The following is a 17,519-nucleotide window of genomic DNA, read 5'->3' on the forward strand; positions in this document are numbered from 1 at the left end:
GGTTATTAGACCTGAAGTGACAGTAGATGAACACCTGACCCATGGTTTTCCTGACGTCCCATGTCAGCCATACCACATAGCTTCATGTTCTTTTATTGCTCGATATCATTTTCTATAAGCTTTTTAGAAATCACCCAAAGGAAGAAGGAATAGCAAGTCTACTTACAGAATTGGATTAGCCTATCACTATACAATAGAAATCTAATGCAAGCCAGAAGTAATTTTAGTTCTCTGGTAGGGGGGCACCAAGGTGGCACAGACGGTTAAGGGACCTACTCTTGGTTTCAGCTCAGGCTGTGATCTTAGGGTTGTGAGATTGAGCCCTGTGTTAGGCTCCATGCTCAGCATGGAATCAGTGCTTGAGATTCTCCTTCTCCCTCTTCCTTTCCCACTTGCGTGTGTGCACGAGCTCGCTTGCTCGCTCTCTCGCAAATAAATCTTTAAATTCTCTGGTAGCCACAGTACCAAAGCCAGAGAGGTGAAATTAATTTAAATAGTTTGATACTTTAACCTAGTATATCCAAATTAGCATTTAAACATGTAATCAACATAAAAATTATGTTCTTTTTTTCCTTACAAAATTTAAAAATCTAGTGTATATTTTATACTTAGTACACTTCAGATGCTAAATTTGGATTGAAAATACTTGATCTTAGCTGAGAATCATCTTCAGACTCGTGCTTTTGGGGTCTGCTAATACATTTTTTGATCACATACAGTCTCTTTTTCTAGGTGCATATTGATAGAGTATTGCTGTCTTCTTAATGCTCCATTCATTAACATTCTGGATTTTTGTTTCTTGAATTTCTTTTCCAAGAACTTTTTTTACCTTCCTTTTTCACTTTATTTTTATTTATTTATTTATTTTTTTTTTAAAGATTTTATTTATTTATTTGACAGAGAGAAATCACAAGTAGGCAGAGAGGCAGGCAGAGAGAGAGGAGGAAGCAGGCTCCCTGCTGAGCAGAGAGCCCGATGCGGGACTCGATCCCAGGACCCTGAGATCATGACCTGAGCTGAAGGCAGCGGCTTAACCCACTGAGCCACCCAGGCGCCCCCTTTTTCACTTTAAAAGTATTATTAAACCCATGTTAGCAACATATAACCATTACAATAGAAAACTACTTTATAAACAGCTACAAATGTATATAAAGTATAATCCCTCTGTGGGCTGTTAAGATTGGAAGAGTAAATAATGGCCTCGGGGTGATTTTAATGTGAGTTTGGGGGGTTATTTTAAGTCCTCTGTGATGACAAATGTAGAACTTAAAAAAATTGTTACTAGTCCATTGCAAGTCTATTATGGTGGATTCAGGAGGTAGTTGTAGATTCTATCTGGTGGTGATAGACTTTTTATCATTTCAAGAAAGTGACCTCCAGGCTTGGTAATTTATTGGAGGGGTATATTTCATTGTAATGAGATTGGATATCTAGTATCCATCTGGAAAAGGCCTTTAGCATCTAACAATAGAAAAGCAGGCAGTTATGATTCTTCCTCAAAGTAATTTTAAGAAAATTGGGGCATGTGGCTGGCTCAGTCTGTAGAGCACGAGACTCTTAATCTTAGGGTCCTGAGTTCAAGCCCTATGTTGGGAGTAGAAACTACTTAAAAATAAATAAATAAATAAAATAAAATAAAAATTTTTTTAAGACCTGATTATGAGCTAATAGTCCACTACCAAGGTTAGTCAGCCACTGATGATTTATTTCTCTTTTGTACGTGTTTGACGTATCGTTTTAGCCAGTTACAATTGCAAGTAAAAATAGAGCATCGGGTGGTCTGTTAAAAATTAAAGACCTTTTGGTTTTTGCCTTCATTTCACTAAAGCAGCATTTCCATGCAAAGTCAATTTTATGGTTCTGTTTTTTTTTTCAGTCCCCTGCAACCAGATCACTGGAATATCAGGAATTTATGGCTTTCCTTTTCTTACTAGTACTATATAGTTTTGGGGTGCTCTTATGTACGGGTTCCCAGAGAGTACTTGAGTACCAGCACTATTAACATCACCTAGGAACTTGGCTAGAAATGCAGATTCTTGGACCCTACCCTGAACCTACTGTATCAGAGTTTCTGGGGGTAGAGCTAAGGAATTTGTGTTTTAATAGGCTTCTGCCTGGACCCAGTTAGGACCAAAAGCCTATATGTGTGAGATGGTTATTGCTGGTGACAGGGGCACATGATGGTTGCAATACCATTTTTCATGGTATGGTGCTAACCAAGTGGAAATATAGTTGCTGACTTTGGCTTCATTCTTCTTGAACACCATGTTACTGTCACCCAAGGAAGTGGAAGAGAGTTGAGGCTCCCCACTCCAGACCAGTGGACTATTAATTTATTCAGCACATATTTATTGAATTAACTGGATGTGTACTTGGGGCTAGGCACTGTTCTGGCCTCACGAATACCATAATGAGTAAAACAAAAGTTTCCTGTCCCTATGACCTCATACTGGGTGTTTTTGTTTTTGTTTTTTTAATGACCCATTCTATTAGAATTAATATTTTAGGACGGGCACCTGAGTGGCTCAGTGGGTTAAGCCTCTGCCTTCGGCTCAGGTCATGATCCCAGAGTCCTGGGATCAAGGCCCAAATCGGGCTCTCTGCTCAGCAGGGAGTCTGCTTTCCTTCCTCTCTCTGCCTGCCTCTCTGCCTGCTGTGATCTCTATCTGTAAAATAAATAAATAAAATCTTTTTAAAAAATGAAAAGAAAAAAGAATTAGTATATTAGGGGTACGTGGCCTCTGAGCCAAACCTAGCTGGCTGCTTGTTTTTGTAAATAAAGTTTTATTGGAACACAGCTGCATCTGCTCATTTACATATTGTCTTAACTGCTTTTATATTTTAATGACAGAGTTGAGTAATTGTGACAGAAGAAGCTGAAAATATTTACTGTTAGGCTTTTTATAGAAAAACCTTGTGGATCCGTGGGGTAGACCATAAAAGAATCAATGTTAATAGAGTGTTAGGAGGGGACGCCTGGGTGGCTCAGTTGGTTAAGCAGCTGCCTTCAGCTCCAGTCATGATCCCAGTGTCCTGGGATCGAGTCCCACATCCGTCTCCTTGCTTGGCAGGGAGCCTGCTTCTCCCTCTGCCTGCCACTCTGTCTGCCTGTGCTCACTCTCGTTCCTCTCTCTCTCTGACAAATAAATAAATAAATAAAATCTTTAAAAAAAAATAGAGTGTTAGGAGGCGACAAGTGTTATGAAAAACCATACAGTTGGTAAAGGGAATAGAGAGTGGGGTCTTCATACTGTGGTCAGGGAGGGCCTTTTTGAAAATGAGACATTAAAAGAAAAAAAGGGAAGTAAGTGAAGGATATTTAGAGAAGGAAGGGCATCTGCCTTGGGCTCAGTTCATGATCCCAAGGTCCTAGGATCAAGCCCTCCGTTGGCCTCCATGTTCAGCAGGGAGACTGCTTCTCCCTCTGCCACTCCCCATGCTTGTGCATGCTTCTCTTTCTGTCAAATAAATAAAAAGAAGAAAATAAATCTAAAGAAGGAAGGATACAGCTAAGGATATAGCAGGTGCAGAGATGCTGAAACTTGGAATGTTCTGGGAACGCATGGAGGGCACTGTAGCCAGAAGACCATGATTGAGAGGGAAAGGAAAATGTTGCCATAGACAGGCCAGATCTTACATACCCTTGTATTGTGGGCTGTGGTAAGGACCCTTTAACTGTGAGTATTGAGAAATACGTTTTCAGAGCCCTTCTATGGCTCTTCATGGCTAAACAAATGGCAGAGGCTGGAAACTAAATACCTAGTGTTGTAGCACATTCCAACATCTCTAAGAAACATTTCTTTACAAACTTTCCCTTATACTCATTACTCTTTAAAGCTTTGACTTCCTCAGCCCCTGTGTGTCTATGTATTCTGTTTAGCTAATTGTTCTTGTAGGGTGTGGGGTTTGGTAGAAAGCAAATATCTCTGGCTTAAATGTAAAACCTTTGAGCCTAGAAACTGGGCCATCTACATTAGGAGCTTTCAAACTTTAAATATCTATCTATCTATCTATATATATATAAAACACATATTAAGAATCTGATATTATGGGGCGCCTGGGTGGCTCAGTGGGTTAAGCCGCTGCCTTCAGCTCAGGTCGTGGTCTCGGGGTCCTGAGATCGAGTCCCGCATCGGGCTCTCTCTGGGAGCCTGCTTCCTCCTCTCTCTCTCTGCCCACTTGTGATTTCTCTCTGTCAAATAAATAAAATCTTTAAAAAAAAAAAAAAAAAAAAAAAGAATCTGATATTATGATCGAGCAGTTATGTACAGATGTAATGAAATAAGAGTTTCACAAAACAGCACTCATCTTTACTATGAGAGATGTATTCTGTTTTCTGTTGTTTCATTAAGAACAAAGGACTGACCTTTTTGTAGTTCATAAGCATGGTGATTGGCTGTTCACTGTGTATGTGACACGTGCCTCCCTCAGACCTTACTACCACCTCGGCACATTACCCATATGAGGTGGAAAAAAAATTACTAGTTGTGACGTTCTAGATTGACTTCACATTCTACTCGTGGTTTGTGACATGCTATTTGAAAAACACTGGCCAACGCTGTCTAATCCAAAACTTACAAGTCCTTATGTGCAAAGTATTGTGATAGGTACAGAGACAAATAGAAAACTCTAACAATTTTTGCTTTTGGAGGGGGCTGTTGGAAGGCCTAAGTATATTAGATAAACTAGCTATAGTATGACTGGGGCAGTAAGTGTCAAATCAGTTATTACAACTTCCATGGTGTTGGCATGTGGAATAGAATGTTATTGGGTGTCAGAGAAGGCATTCCCAAAAGGGTGGAATTTAAACTGAAGACTTTAAGAAACAACTGTGAGTTTTTTAAATTGAAGTGTAATTGACATAGAATATTATATTAGTTTCAGGTATACAGCATTGTGATTGGATGTTTATATACTTTTTTTAAAGATTTTATTTCTTTATTTGACAGACAGAGATCACAAGTAGGCAGAGAGGCAGGCAGAGAGAAAGGAAGGGAAGCAGGCTCCCGGCTGTGCAGAGAACCCAATGCGGGGCTCCATTCCAGGACCCTGGGATCCTGACCTGAGCACAAGGCAGAGGCTTTAACCTACTGAGCCACCCAGGCGTCCTTATTAATATACATTTTGAAATGATTACAAGTCTCGTTTGTTCCCATCTGTCACCATACAGTATTTTTATAATATGGCTGTATTATAATGGCTGTATCCCCCATACTGTATTACTGTATTTTTATAACAAGAGTTGGGGATTAGGGCCATCTACCAAGTGAGAGAATGGTAGAGGGTAAACTAGAGAGCTAAGAAGACGTGAGGTATATTGGAGAGAGGTGGATGGGACAACACTGAGACTGGAGTTTCTGGAAGAGAAGACTCTTGTGTATAACTGGAGGGAGTGAGGTATTCGGCAGATTGATTTACCTAGGAATCCAAGGGGGGAATGGGACAGGACCCATTTGTTCGGACTCCTAGCTTGGTGCTAGAAGTCTGTTTTCTCATCTATGAAAGAAAGATACTGATATCTGTTTAGCCTCTCTCCAAAGGTTATTTTGGAGATGAAATGCCAGCCAGGTATGAATGTTTACTGAGTAAAATAAAGCTCTGCGTAAATGTAAGATGATGATATTTTTATCCTGTGAATAAGATTAAAAAGGAAGACTGGAGCAAGGTAGTTAGGGAAGGAGTTTAGGTTGCCACACTGAAGCCAATCTCTGCCTTTATCCATATAGATTATGGGATGGAAGAGAGGGTAGTACACCAAAAGTTTTAAGCAGAGAAAGGGCTTGGTGAAAAGTGGTATGTTTTAGGAAGACGAGTGTGGTAGCGCACGCAGGATAGAGTGGTGCCTGTGGTGGGGAGACCAGTCAGAGTTTTTTTCGTGGAATAAGCTTGAAGTTAAAGGGGCCTGAAGTAGTCAGTGGCAGTAGGAGCAAAAGGAAAAAGATGACTTGAGCTAGCCTTATTGCAGGAGAACAAGGACTAAAGTATAATTTTAGGACAGCCAGCCTGTGCACTGGAAGAATAAGAGGCTCTTCTACTGAATGAGGAAGATCGGAGGGGAGAGATGGGGAACTGTTGGGGGGAGAGTAATTTAGAGCTTTTGTCATTTTCAGTTTAAGGTGATTCTGGGCCATTAGGTAGAAATCAGGAGTTGAGAAATACTACCCTGGCACTCAAGAGAGCAAAATCTTGGCTAGGGATGAGAATTTTTAGCTCCCTAATTTGAAAGCCTGGGGATTTGCTAGATTTCTCAGGAAGAAAACATTTAGAAAAGGGAGGATTGGAGATGTAAGAGAACCATGACTGTGATGTGAATGCAAGCCACAGAGACCCTTTCCTGATCACCGGTTTTTCTATAATTGTACTTGTCACGCCGGTATTAACTTACTTCTGTACGTGCAGGCTTCTTTGCATAGGCATGAGAGGTGATGTAGATGTAGGAAGGGAAAAACTAATATTAACCATTAATACTGCTATACTAATAGTGCTTGCTGTCTGCAGGCACTGCTTAGCATTCACTTGTACCAACCCATTTAAGTCTCACAACAGTCCTGTGAAATATATATTATTATCCACGTCTTATTGTTGCACTGAGAAGTTAAGCATCTTGCCCAAGGTCATACAGTCTGTCATAGAGCTGGGATTCCAACCTGGGCCTGGCTTCTCAACATTAAGTACCTCTGTACCAAGCACTTTATAGACTGGCTCCTACAGCAGAGACCCTGATTAAAAGGCTTAGTAAAATTTCAGAACAACCCAGCAAGATATGTTAACCCATTTTACAAATTAGGAAATTGCATCTCAGAAAGGTTAGGTTATTTGTACTAGGTCACACAGATAGTAAGTGGTGAAGCCACTTACTATCTTGAACCAATTTCTGTCAGAAACCAAAGCCCATGTTCATGTATATTTCACTTGGAGGTCAGCAGACTTTTTTCTGTAGAACTTAGAGCAAATACAGCTTTGGGGGCCATATGGCCTCCATTGCTGCTCCTCTACTCTGCTGTTGGCAGTATAAAAGCAGCCATAAGACTAAACATAAACAGGTGAGCATGGCTGTGATCCAGAAAATCTTCATGGACTCTGGAATCGGAATTTCATATAATTTTCATGCAGTACCAATTATTGTTCTTAAATTTTTTTTCTTTTCTAAACATTAAAAAGTGTAAAAATTGTTCTTGGCTAGCAGGCTGTACAGAAACAGGTAGCAGGCCAGATTTGGCCCATGGGCTGTTGTTTGTTGACCCCTACTTGATTTTATTTGTGGTTTGTTTTTTTTTAAAGATTTTATTTTTAAGGGGCACTTGGGTGGCTCATTTGGTTAAGCATCTGCTTTCAGCTTAGGTCATGACCCTGGAGTCCCGGGATCAAGTCCCACATCAGGCTCCCTACTCCCTACTCCGTAGGGAGCCTGCTTCTTTCTCTGCCCTTCACCCTGCTTGTGCTGTCTCTTGCTCTCTCTCTCTCTCTCAAATAAATAAAATCTTAAAAAAATTTTTTTAAGTACTCCCCACACTGAACATGGGGCTTCAACTTAACCCTGAGATCAAGAGTCTCATACTCTACCACCCAAACCAGCTGCCCCTGCTGACCCCTAAACTATTCATTTAATAAGTATATTTTGAATACCATCTCTAAGTGGAAATGTTATATTGGGCTCTGGCTCTTATAAGATGAGAGAGGTGATTATAATTCAATATTGTAAAAGTGTAATAAATTTATACTTTCAGTATATAGTCAATAGGTGATGGAGGCTCTGTTTCTTGGATGAATTCATGAAGGCATTCCAAGAGAAGTTACGCATTTGAACTGGTAGTTGATGGATTTCAGGGTGTTGTGGTATGGGGAGAGTAACCCATGGAGGGAGACTTGAAAAGGATTTTCCTTTGAGGAGAGACCATAAAAAATTTAACATTACTGAAGCAGAAAGGGCTGGATGGGGGCTAATGCCGGGAGATGAACTTTGTCCAGAGGGTAGGGTAATAGAGAGTGAATATTTGGGAAATTCTAAGCCAGGAATTAGATTTTTGTGTTCCAGAAGGATAACTTTGCAGGATTTGCAGGGAGGAGGGGGACAGTTAAATTAGCATAAGATCAGAAAGTTGCTGTAGTGCATGCAAATAGGTTATTGGTCATTAACTAGGCATGGGGCTTGTGGAAGAGTGAAAAGTCCAGGAAAGCTCAGAGTTCTGGCTTGATTAGTTGGGCATTGCTGTCACCAAGACCTGCGAAAGACAGAAAAAACATGCTTTGAGGAAGAAGATAGGAAGCAGGGGAAAGAGAATTGATTCCACTTTTAGCATGTTGGGTTTGAGGTACATGTGGGAAGACCAGCTAGAGATGTCCAGGGGCAGCTGAACATGTGGGTCTGGAATTCAGAAGAGTTTGGACTTAATCCATAATAGTGGAGTCAGTTGCTCAGTGACGGTGAGAACATATGGATTGAGAAGATGAGGGGAGACTGATCACTAAGCCGTTGGAAACATTGAACATTTAAGGAGCAGGAGACTGTGAATGGGAAAAGCCTGGAGAGTGGGAAGAGAACCAGGAGAGAATGCTGGCTGATTTTCTGGAAAGGAAGATTCAGTCAGTATTGCTCAGATAGGTCAAGAGGACAAGGAACGAAGTGTTCATTGGCTGGAGCTATTGGAGTGAGGAAGTTGTGGAACTCAGTGAGCATTTTCAGAGGAGTGGACTAGAGAGCCCAGACTGCAGGGTGTTCAATCCTCAGTGTAGGTAAGAAGTTAGGAACACTACCTAAAGATTTAGCGGTGGAGGGAAGGAGAGATGTCAACAGCTAAAGGTATCTCCAGCACCTAGAACAGGTTTTGGCAAATATTACAAACCGGGAAAGTTCGGGTACCTGGGTGGCTCAGTTGGTTGGGTTTTGCCTTGGACTTAGGTCGTGATCCCAGGGTCCTGGGATTGAGTCCCACATGTGGCTCCCTGCTTAGCAGGGGGTCATCTTCTCCCTCTTCCTGTGCCCCTCCTCCCCTGCTTGTGCTCCTGCTCTCTCTCATAAATAAATAAAATCTTAAAAAAAAAACAAAACTGGGAAACTGGGAAAATTCATTCACTCAACAAATAAATATGTGCCTGTAGGCACTCAGTATTTGAAACTGGGAATAGAGTAATGAAAGATAAGAAGTTCTTATTGTAGGGTTTACATTTTAATTGGGGGAAGAGGGACAGCAAAGAAATCTGTAGTATAATTTTGATTCATGATAAATTCTCTGAAGAAAGTAAAGCCGAGTGAGGCAGTAAGGATTGAATATGATAGATGGTGAAAGAGTAGTCAGGAAGGTCTTTCAGACGATGTGGTCTTTCCTCTCTCCTTTCTTCCCTTCCATCCTTCCAGAGAGAACTAGAGTGAGGAGGGGAGGATGGTTAGGAGGAGATTGGAGGGAGAGAGACTCCCAGACAGGCTCCACACCCAGCACAGAGCCCAATGCGGGGCTCAGTCTCATGACCCTGAGATATCATGACCTGAGCCAAAATCAAGAATCAGAGGCTTAACCAGCTGAGCCACCCAGGTGCCACAGATGTTCTCCGTGCAAGCAGATACTTCATCGAGAATAAAGCCCTGGGGTTGGAATAAAGTAGGTTGTTTGAGGAACAGAGTGGCTGGGAGCTGACTAGGCAGGGAAGAAGAGGAGAGAGGACTTGGTAGGGAGAAATTGAGTCCAGATTATATTGGGCATTTATAGGCCTGGTGAGATATTTGAACTTAATTCTTTGAATGTAGAGCTTCCAGAACTTGCTGGGTGTAGTGTAGCCAAAAGCATGTGGGTAGGAAGAGGGCCACTTACTGAGACAAGGGAGGCAGGAAGAGGGAAGGAGCATTTTGGAGGCGGCAGGGGGTGGGGTGGGGTGGGTGGGGGATTTGGGGGGGTGGGAGGGGTGAGGGGGTGGGGTGGGTAGGAGTTCTCTTTCAGACATACTAGGTTAGAGATGTCTGTTAGATGTTCAGGTGGAGGTGTGTAAGCCGTCTGGATGAGTGACCTGGAGTTGAATTGGCTGAATGAGTGAACAAACACATGCTTAGCAGGTCATCAGAGATCTGAAAGTCAAGAATTGATGTGACTGATGTGATTGTGTTGCTTGTCTCTCCAGCTTACTGTGACTTGAGTTCCCCAAACCTTTAACCAGGTAAATGTCTGTTTCAGGGCCCACAGACCTTGTCTTCTTTTTTCAAATAGCAGGAAAGAGGCAGCACAGAGGTAGAGAGCTTGGTGTGTCTCCTGGGGCAGTGCTGTAGTGATACAGGACTAGACCAGGAGAGCTCACTGTGGGAATTAGGCCAGCTTGGTAGCTGGATAATGAATCAGTTTATTTTTGTTCTCTTTTCTCATGAATAAAATCAAGAGGTAGCTGGAATAATAGACCTTTTGGTCCAGAAGGAAATCAACCTTGCTTTTTTTTTTTTTTCTTTTTTTTCCCCAAATAAAATTGTGTTCTAGAAAGGCTGAGTCATACTACTTGAGATCATAGTTAGGACTAGCATTCAGATCCTATGACTCTTATTCTACCCTATTTTTTTTTTTTAAGATTTTATTTATTTATTTGACTGACAGAGATCACAAGTAGGCAGAGAGGCAGACAGAAGAAGGGAAGCAGGCTTCCTGCGGAGCAGAGAGCCCGATGTGGGGCTCGATCCAAGGTCCCTGTGACCATGACCTGAGCCGAAGGTAGAGACTTTAACCCACTGAGCCACCCAGGCGCCCTCTACCCTGTTTTCTACTGTACATAGTGTTGAGATGAAGTGACCCAAAACTGTAGGCTTAGAGTTTATTTATTGGTTTGTAGACTAATGCTAGAGGCTAGATTTCTGAGGGGATAAAATTCTCCTGTTTACTCAAGTTTTTTTTTTTGAGATGCTGAATAGTAAATTTAAGAATGGGATTTTGTAGCCAAACTGCCCGAATTCAAACCTACCTTGTTCACTTACTGACTGTGACATCAGTAAGTTGTTTATCTCTCTGTGCATCATTTCATGAAATGGGCATAATGCTTACTAGCCTTAGGGTGGTTGGTCAGTGGTTATTATATATAAAATAGGCTAGTACCTGGCATACAACAAGCACTCATTACTTGAGCCATCTGCATCATTTTCATCTTGGGTATAGAAAACAGCTGTTTTATCATACTTCTAAATTCTTTGCATATAATTTGAGTGCTAACAATATGCAAGGTATATTTCCTTATATAAGATATAGTCCCTGCCCTCAAGGAATTTGCATTCTAAAAGAGCAGGAAGGATAAAAATACAGGAGATACCAAAAGGCTTACCTGCTTAAAATTAAAAGGCCAATGAGAGCTACCAATGCCTCTTCATTTTCTGACATTTTGTAAATAAAAGTGTACAGATGAAGGCACGGAGACTGAGGAGAGGGGATTTGAGCCAGCTTTGTGGAGAAGGGACTTGTCTCGACAGAGTAGAAGCATATAGACATTCCAGACCAATGCCATGGCCAGAAATGAGGTTGTAATGCAAAGGCCACGGCAGGAAAACACACAGGAGATTTTGTGAACAGTAGAACAAATCTGCTGAGGAAAAGGCCTATGAAAGATAATAGTGAAAAGGATCCATGGAGAATATACCAAGACCAAACTTAGCTCTTTTTTTGATTAGGCTTCTCAAGTGCTGTATCAAGGGGCACCTGGCTGTCTCATTCAGTAGAGCCTGGGACTCTTGATCTCATGAGTTCAAGTCCCACATTGGGCGTAGAGTTTGCTTAAAACAGAAAGATATATCAAAGCATCACTGTAGACAGTACCTCTCCCACATTAGGGTATATCAAACCAAGACGCTCCTTGCCCTCAGGGACAGGATGGTTTTATTAGATGACAGGACAGATGTATTAGATAATGGTGTAAGAGCTGCTCATTAGTTGAGTAACTCACAGATTGTTGATCCATAGGTTTGTGGCAACCTAAACACAACTAAGGAGATGATTCTGCATCCTTTTTTTCCTGTTCTAGGCCTTTAAAGAAGTCAACTACGATTAACACATAATTAATATATTAATATTTCTGTTACCAAGTTTCAGCACATCCACATTTTGCCATTTTTGTATCCATTTCCAGGCTCCTCCCTTTTTGGGGGGTTTGAAGATTCTAAAGCAAATCCCAGACCTGCATATCATTTCATCCACAAATATTTCAATATTTATTCCTGGCTGGTAGGGATACACTACTGTACACACGCACACATACATATGCACACATACATTTGTAAGTGAAGCTATAGTATCATTATCATACCTCCTAAGATTAACAATAATTCTTTAATATTATCTAATACCCAGTTCATGTTCAGTTTTCCCAGTTGTCCCAAAAGTGTCTTCTTAAAGTTAGTTTGTTAAAATCAGTACTTACAAGTCTACATATTACATTAGGTTGGTATGTCCTTTAAAATCTCTATTAATTTATAACAGCCCTCTCCTCTTTTAAAAATGCCATTTATTTGTTAAAGGAACTGAACTGTTTCCTTGATAGTATTTCCCACATTCTGGCTTACATTTTTGTGAAGTCATTTTAATGTATCCTTTCATTCCACATGTTTCTTTTAAGTGGTACTCTGTTCTAGAGGCTTGATTCAGATGTTTGTTTTCGGTAAGAATGTTTCACAGGTGCTGAATATTTCATAATACTTCTTATTATATCACGCTGAGAGACCCATAATGTCTGTTTGTCTCAGTGGGTTCAAATGTCAGCCTGTCTCTCCGTGGGCTGTCAGTGATGTAAGCTGCCTGGATCTGTTGTTTCAGAGTGGTTGCAAGATGCTGATTTTCCAGCACTTACCATTTTTTCTGTGTTTATGCATTGGGATTTTTCTATAAAGAACTCTTATTTGCATACTTTAAAGAAATCACTGTAATGCTATAATATAAAGGAAAAATAAAAATGAAATAATGTATAATAAAATAATGTGTCTTTCAAGATGTAAATGCTCAGGTGTGAGTATATTAGAGGAAATAACAAAAGAAGTTGTACCTATATACAGGGTCACTTCACAGTGACTGCTTCAGATACAGATCCTTAATAGACATATTGGCAGTTCACATGTCTTAAACAAAGTTGCCTTCAATGCTGTTTCTTTTTGAACAACTCATGGTGTCAAGTTCTAAACAATTTACCCAAACAGTTGCATTACTGGTGATTTCAGTGTGTGTTAAAATCATGCAAAAAGTACTTAGTATCTATATGTAGCACTGACTTAAGCTTCTAAGTTCAAGTCGTTATAGACTGGGTTTTCCATTGGGACATTTTATTTATTTTTATTTTTTAAAGTAAACTCCACACCCACATTGGACCTGAGATCAAAGTCACATGCTCTGCCAACTGAACCAACTGGGCACCCCTCCATTGGGACTCCCCCCACCCCACTGGACATTTTAAAGCCATGGGAAAGGTGGGACAGTTCTTCACTGTAATCACATTGCAAATTTTTAGAATCCCTGGTATCAATCAACCTCCCAAATGCCCAGGTGATATCCAGTCATTGTGATAACCAAATTTTCAAAATGTTCTCTCAGAAGTAACACCTCCAGTTGAGCATCACATATTAAGACAGGAAATCAAATAACTACTGCAAATAAACACTTGGAAATAAGAGATAAAATATATTTCTCTTTTTGCTAATATTTATTCCTAGAAAACTTGAGACTCTTAATAAATTATCTCGTTAATTCTATTCATTTTTTAAGTGTCTAGGTATATACCTAGGAGTAAGAACTGCTGGATCATAGGGTATAACTAATTTTTAATTAAAAATTTATGCTGCACTCACTTTTCTCCCATCACTAGAATTGCTTCTTTCTTTCTGATTATTGTTGGTCTTAGGAATTTTAAACCTTTTTGATACAAGGACTTTTTTCCTAGTCATATTTGCCTTGAATATATATATATATATATATATATATATATATATATATAATGTCTTGGCTCCTCCCAAAGATTTTCATTTTTCTTGTAGACATATCTCTGCCTTTTCTTTATGCTTTCTGGATTCCATGATGTCTAAAAAGGTAACTTTTTAAAAAAGATTTTATTTTATTTATTTATCTTATAATTCTTCTTGAAGATTTATTTATTTATTTGGTGGGGGGCACCTAAGTGGCTCAGTCCATAAGCGTCTGCCTTTAGCTCAGGTCATGATCCCAGGGTCCTGGGATCAAGCCCCATATCAGGCTCCCTGCTCAGCAGGAAGACTGCTTCTTCCTCTCCTGCTCCCCTTGCTTGTGTTCCCTCTCTTGCTGTTTCTCTCTGTCAAAAAAAAAAAAAAATCTTTTTTTTTTTTTAAATAGAGAGAGCGAGCACAAGTAGGAGAGGGAGAGAGAATCTCAGGCCGACTCCTTGCTGAGTGCAGAGCCTGACTCAGGGCTTGATCTCATGACACAGATTAGGGCCTGAGCTGAAGCCAAGAGTCAGACGCTTAACCAACTGCTCCACCCACACACCCCAAGATTTTATCTCTACTGGGTCCCTAACTCATAAGCTGGAGATCAAGAATCACATGCTTTACCAACTGAGCCAGCCAGCTGCCCCTATAAAGGTCACTTTTTTGGCCTTTTGCCATGCCCATAACTTTTTCTTTGTTTATTTACTTGCTTGCTTTTAGGACAGAAAAAAGGTAAAAAATAAATTGAAGGGGTGACTTGAATCCATTCCTGTGGGAGAGAGAGGGAAGAAGACATGGAGATGGGAAATAGATTGCAGAATGCCCAGGAGGGGAAATGACCTTGTAGGAGGATTGTTGACCACTGCTCTGTACAGTTACTGGGGGAGGTGGAGAAGGAAGGGACTTTTTTAACAGAGGCTTGCAAACTTATTTGGCCCTGAATTGTAGCAAGAAACACTTTTTTTTTTTTTAAGATTTTATTTATTTGACAGAGAGATACAGTGAGAGGGAACACAAGCAGGGAGAGTAGAGGGAGAAGCAGGCTTCTTGCCGAGCAGGGAGCCCGATGCTGGGCTCAATCCCAGGACCCTGCAATCATGGCCTTAGCCACCCAGGCGCCCCAAGGAACATGTTTTTCAACACTCAGAAAACACACACATAAGGGAAACAAAAGTTTTATGAAACTACCCTATTTACAGTATACTGTGATAATTTTTCTGTTTTATTCCATTTGCAAGAAATTCTGCTTAAGATCCACTAAATGAGTGATCCTCAACCCTATCAGACCCAGTGCCTTAGTTATTTGTATAACAAATATTTTAATACTCTGTTGGTTATTCCTAAATAAAGTCCATTGAAAAGTCATCAACTACCTTAGATGTTACAGTGAAGTACATCATTGAGTGCCTGCATCTATTTACAGAAAATATGTTTGGATTTAAATAAGATCAGGAAACCTATTCTATAAAAAGTGTAGGAAAATGAAAGAGCTGAAATATATGTAGATAGTAGAATAAAAACTGTTAGAATGAAGAAAAATGAAATAAGAGGAAGTTTTAAAAAGAGGGAAAATGTAAAGAAGGAAATGATCTTACTTGATGTAGGGATAATATAAGATAAATTAGATTGTCAACATATGGGGGCACTTGGATGGCTCAGTTGGTTGAGCAACTGCCTTGGGCTCGGGTCATGATTCTGGAGTCCCGGGATCAAGTCCCGCATCGGGCTCCCTGCTTAGTGGGGAGTCTGCTTCTCCCTCTGACCTCTCCCCTTTCATGGTCTCCCTCTCTCTCTCAAATAAATAAATAAAATCTTAAAAAAAAAAAAAAGATTGTCAATATATGTAAACAAAAGTAGCAGTATATACTCATCAGTGAGTTAGGCCTTGTTTATAAGTGTCGTGTCAAAATATGGGACGCCTGGGTGGCTCAGTTGGTTAAGCAGCTGCCTTCGGCTCAGGTCATGATCCCAGCGTCCTGGGATCGAGTCCCACATCGGGCTCCTTGCTCAGCAGGGAGCCTGCTTCTCCCTCTGCCTCTGTCTGCCATTCTGTCTGCCTGTGCTCGCTCTCTCCCTCTCTCTCTGATAAATAAATAAAATCTTTAAAAAAAAAATAATTCTCTATGAAATGACTTGGTATGGGACAAGGAAGTGATGTCCAACAGAAAACCTTATGGAACCTACCATTAGCAACATCCATTTATTTTCTAGTCTTTAACCCCCCTAGAGAGTGTATCTTGATAGATAATAGGGAGTAGAGTCTAGACTGGAAAAAGAAATAGTGACAGCTATGTGGTAGACTTTGGGAGACATTATTTGAGTAAAAAAGAAAATAACAAACCTAAACAAAATTTAACATTTAATCTTCACAACATAGATTTCTAATCATTCTGCCACAAAAAAATTAAATGTATATAGGGCAAATTTGATGTGAAATACTTTCTTTTACAAGACTTACTTACTCATTTTAGAGAGAGAGTGGTGGTGAGGGGTAGAGGGAGAGTGAGAGGCTCTCAGACTCCATGCTGAGTGCAGAGCCCCAAACCAGCCCCCAGTCCCGCAACTAAGATCATAACCTGAGCAGAAGCCAGGAGTCAGACACCTAACCTACTGAGCCACCCAGGCGCCCAACTGTGAAATACTTTTTAATGTTAATACAATTTGGAAAGAACCCTCTTGCATAAATCCCTACTCAATAATGTTTGGAAATAAATCTCTTCAAAGGAGTCTGTATTACTTATTCGAAAGTATATCTATAAAAGCTGTCTGGTATAGGTATGCTCTACTAGAAATTCAGCTATTACAGCTTCATCAGATTTTCTGAAATGCTAGAGAGCCTTTTATAAAGTTCTGAAAAGCACAATGGTGTTACGAGATAGTGACATACCTGGAAAATAAGTGTTTGCTAAAGCTGCAAAAAATGCTTTGTGTTTATGGGGGAAATGAAGTTTGGTAGTATGATTAGATAATTTTAAAGGTTTATTATTATTATGTTTTGTACTTGAATGTCTAGTGGGAGATTTGGCATATCTTATTGAGATGCTGGACAGTTTTTTACTGCATTTCCAGACACCTAGTATCTTTGGTACCTTTCCTCTGTAAACTCCAGTAGTACCCCCCAGTCACTGTGAGTTCCAGCCTGCCCCCTGGGAGTGTTACCTCCAGGGAGAGCTGTTGTGACTAAACTGATTTCACTGGGTTGTGACCTATAATTGGAAAAACACTTACAGAAGGCTTTGGGGTCTTCTTCAAAACTAGCAGAAGTGAGGTGCATGGGTGGCTCAATCGGTTGAGTGTCCAGCTCTTAATTTCAGCTCTGGTCTGATTTCAGCTCTGGTCTGACTAAGATCAACCACCCCCTCAGACTCTGTGCTCAGCAGAGAGTCTGCTTGAGATTCCCTCCTTACTCTTCCTCTCTTCCTCTGCCCCTCCCCTACTCATGTTCTCTCTTTTTTTCTCTCTCTCTAAAATAAATAAGCCTTAAAAAACAAAACAAAACAAAAAAAACCTAACAGAGTGGGTGTCTCAGTTAAGTGTCTTGCCTTCAGCTAAGGTCATGATCCAGAGTCTTGGGACAAGCCCCACATTGGGCTCTCTGCTCAGCGGGGAGCCTGCTTCT

General features: G+C 40.5%; 1 protein-coding gene and 1 non-coding gene across 2 annotated transcripts in view; both read left to right on the forward strand.

Annotated features, from left to right (window-relative positions):
* KCMF1 (potassium channel modulatory factor 1) overlaps positions 1-17,519 on the forward strand; it is a 77,552-nt gene that overhangs the window by 8,711 nt on the left and 51,322 nt on the right. The window lies entirely within an intron of this gene.
* Positions 4,365-4,467, forward strand: LOC131808756 (small nucleolar RNA U13). Its single transcript, XR_009344955.1, has one exon. It is a non-coding gene; the product is annotated as a small nucleolar RNA U13 (small nucleolar RNA).

The sequence above is a fragment of the Mustela lutreola genome, chromosome 9 (assembly GCF_030435805.1).
Source record: "Mustela lutreola isolate mMusLut2 chromosome 9, mMusLut2.pri, whole genome shotgun sequence".
In the NCBI taxonomy this organism is placed as follows: Eukaryota; Metazoa; Chordata; class Mammalia; order Carnivora; family Mustelidae; genus Mustela; species Mustela lutreola.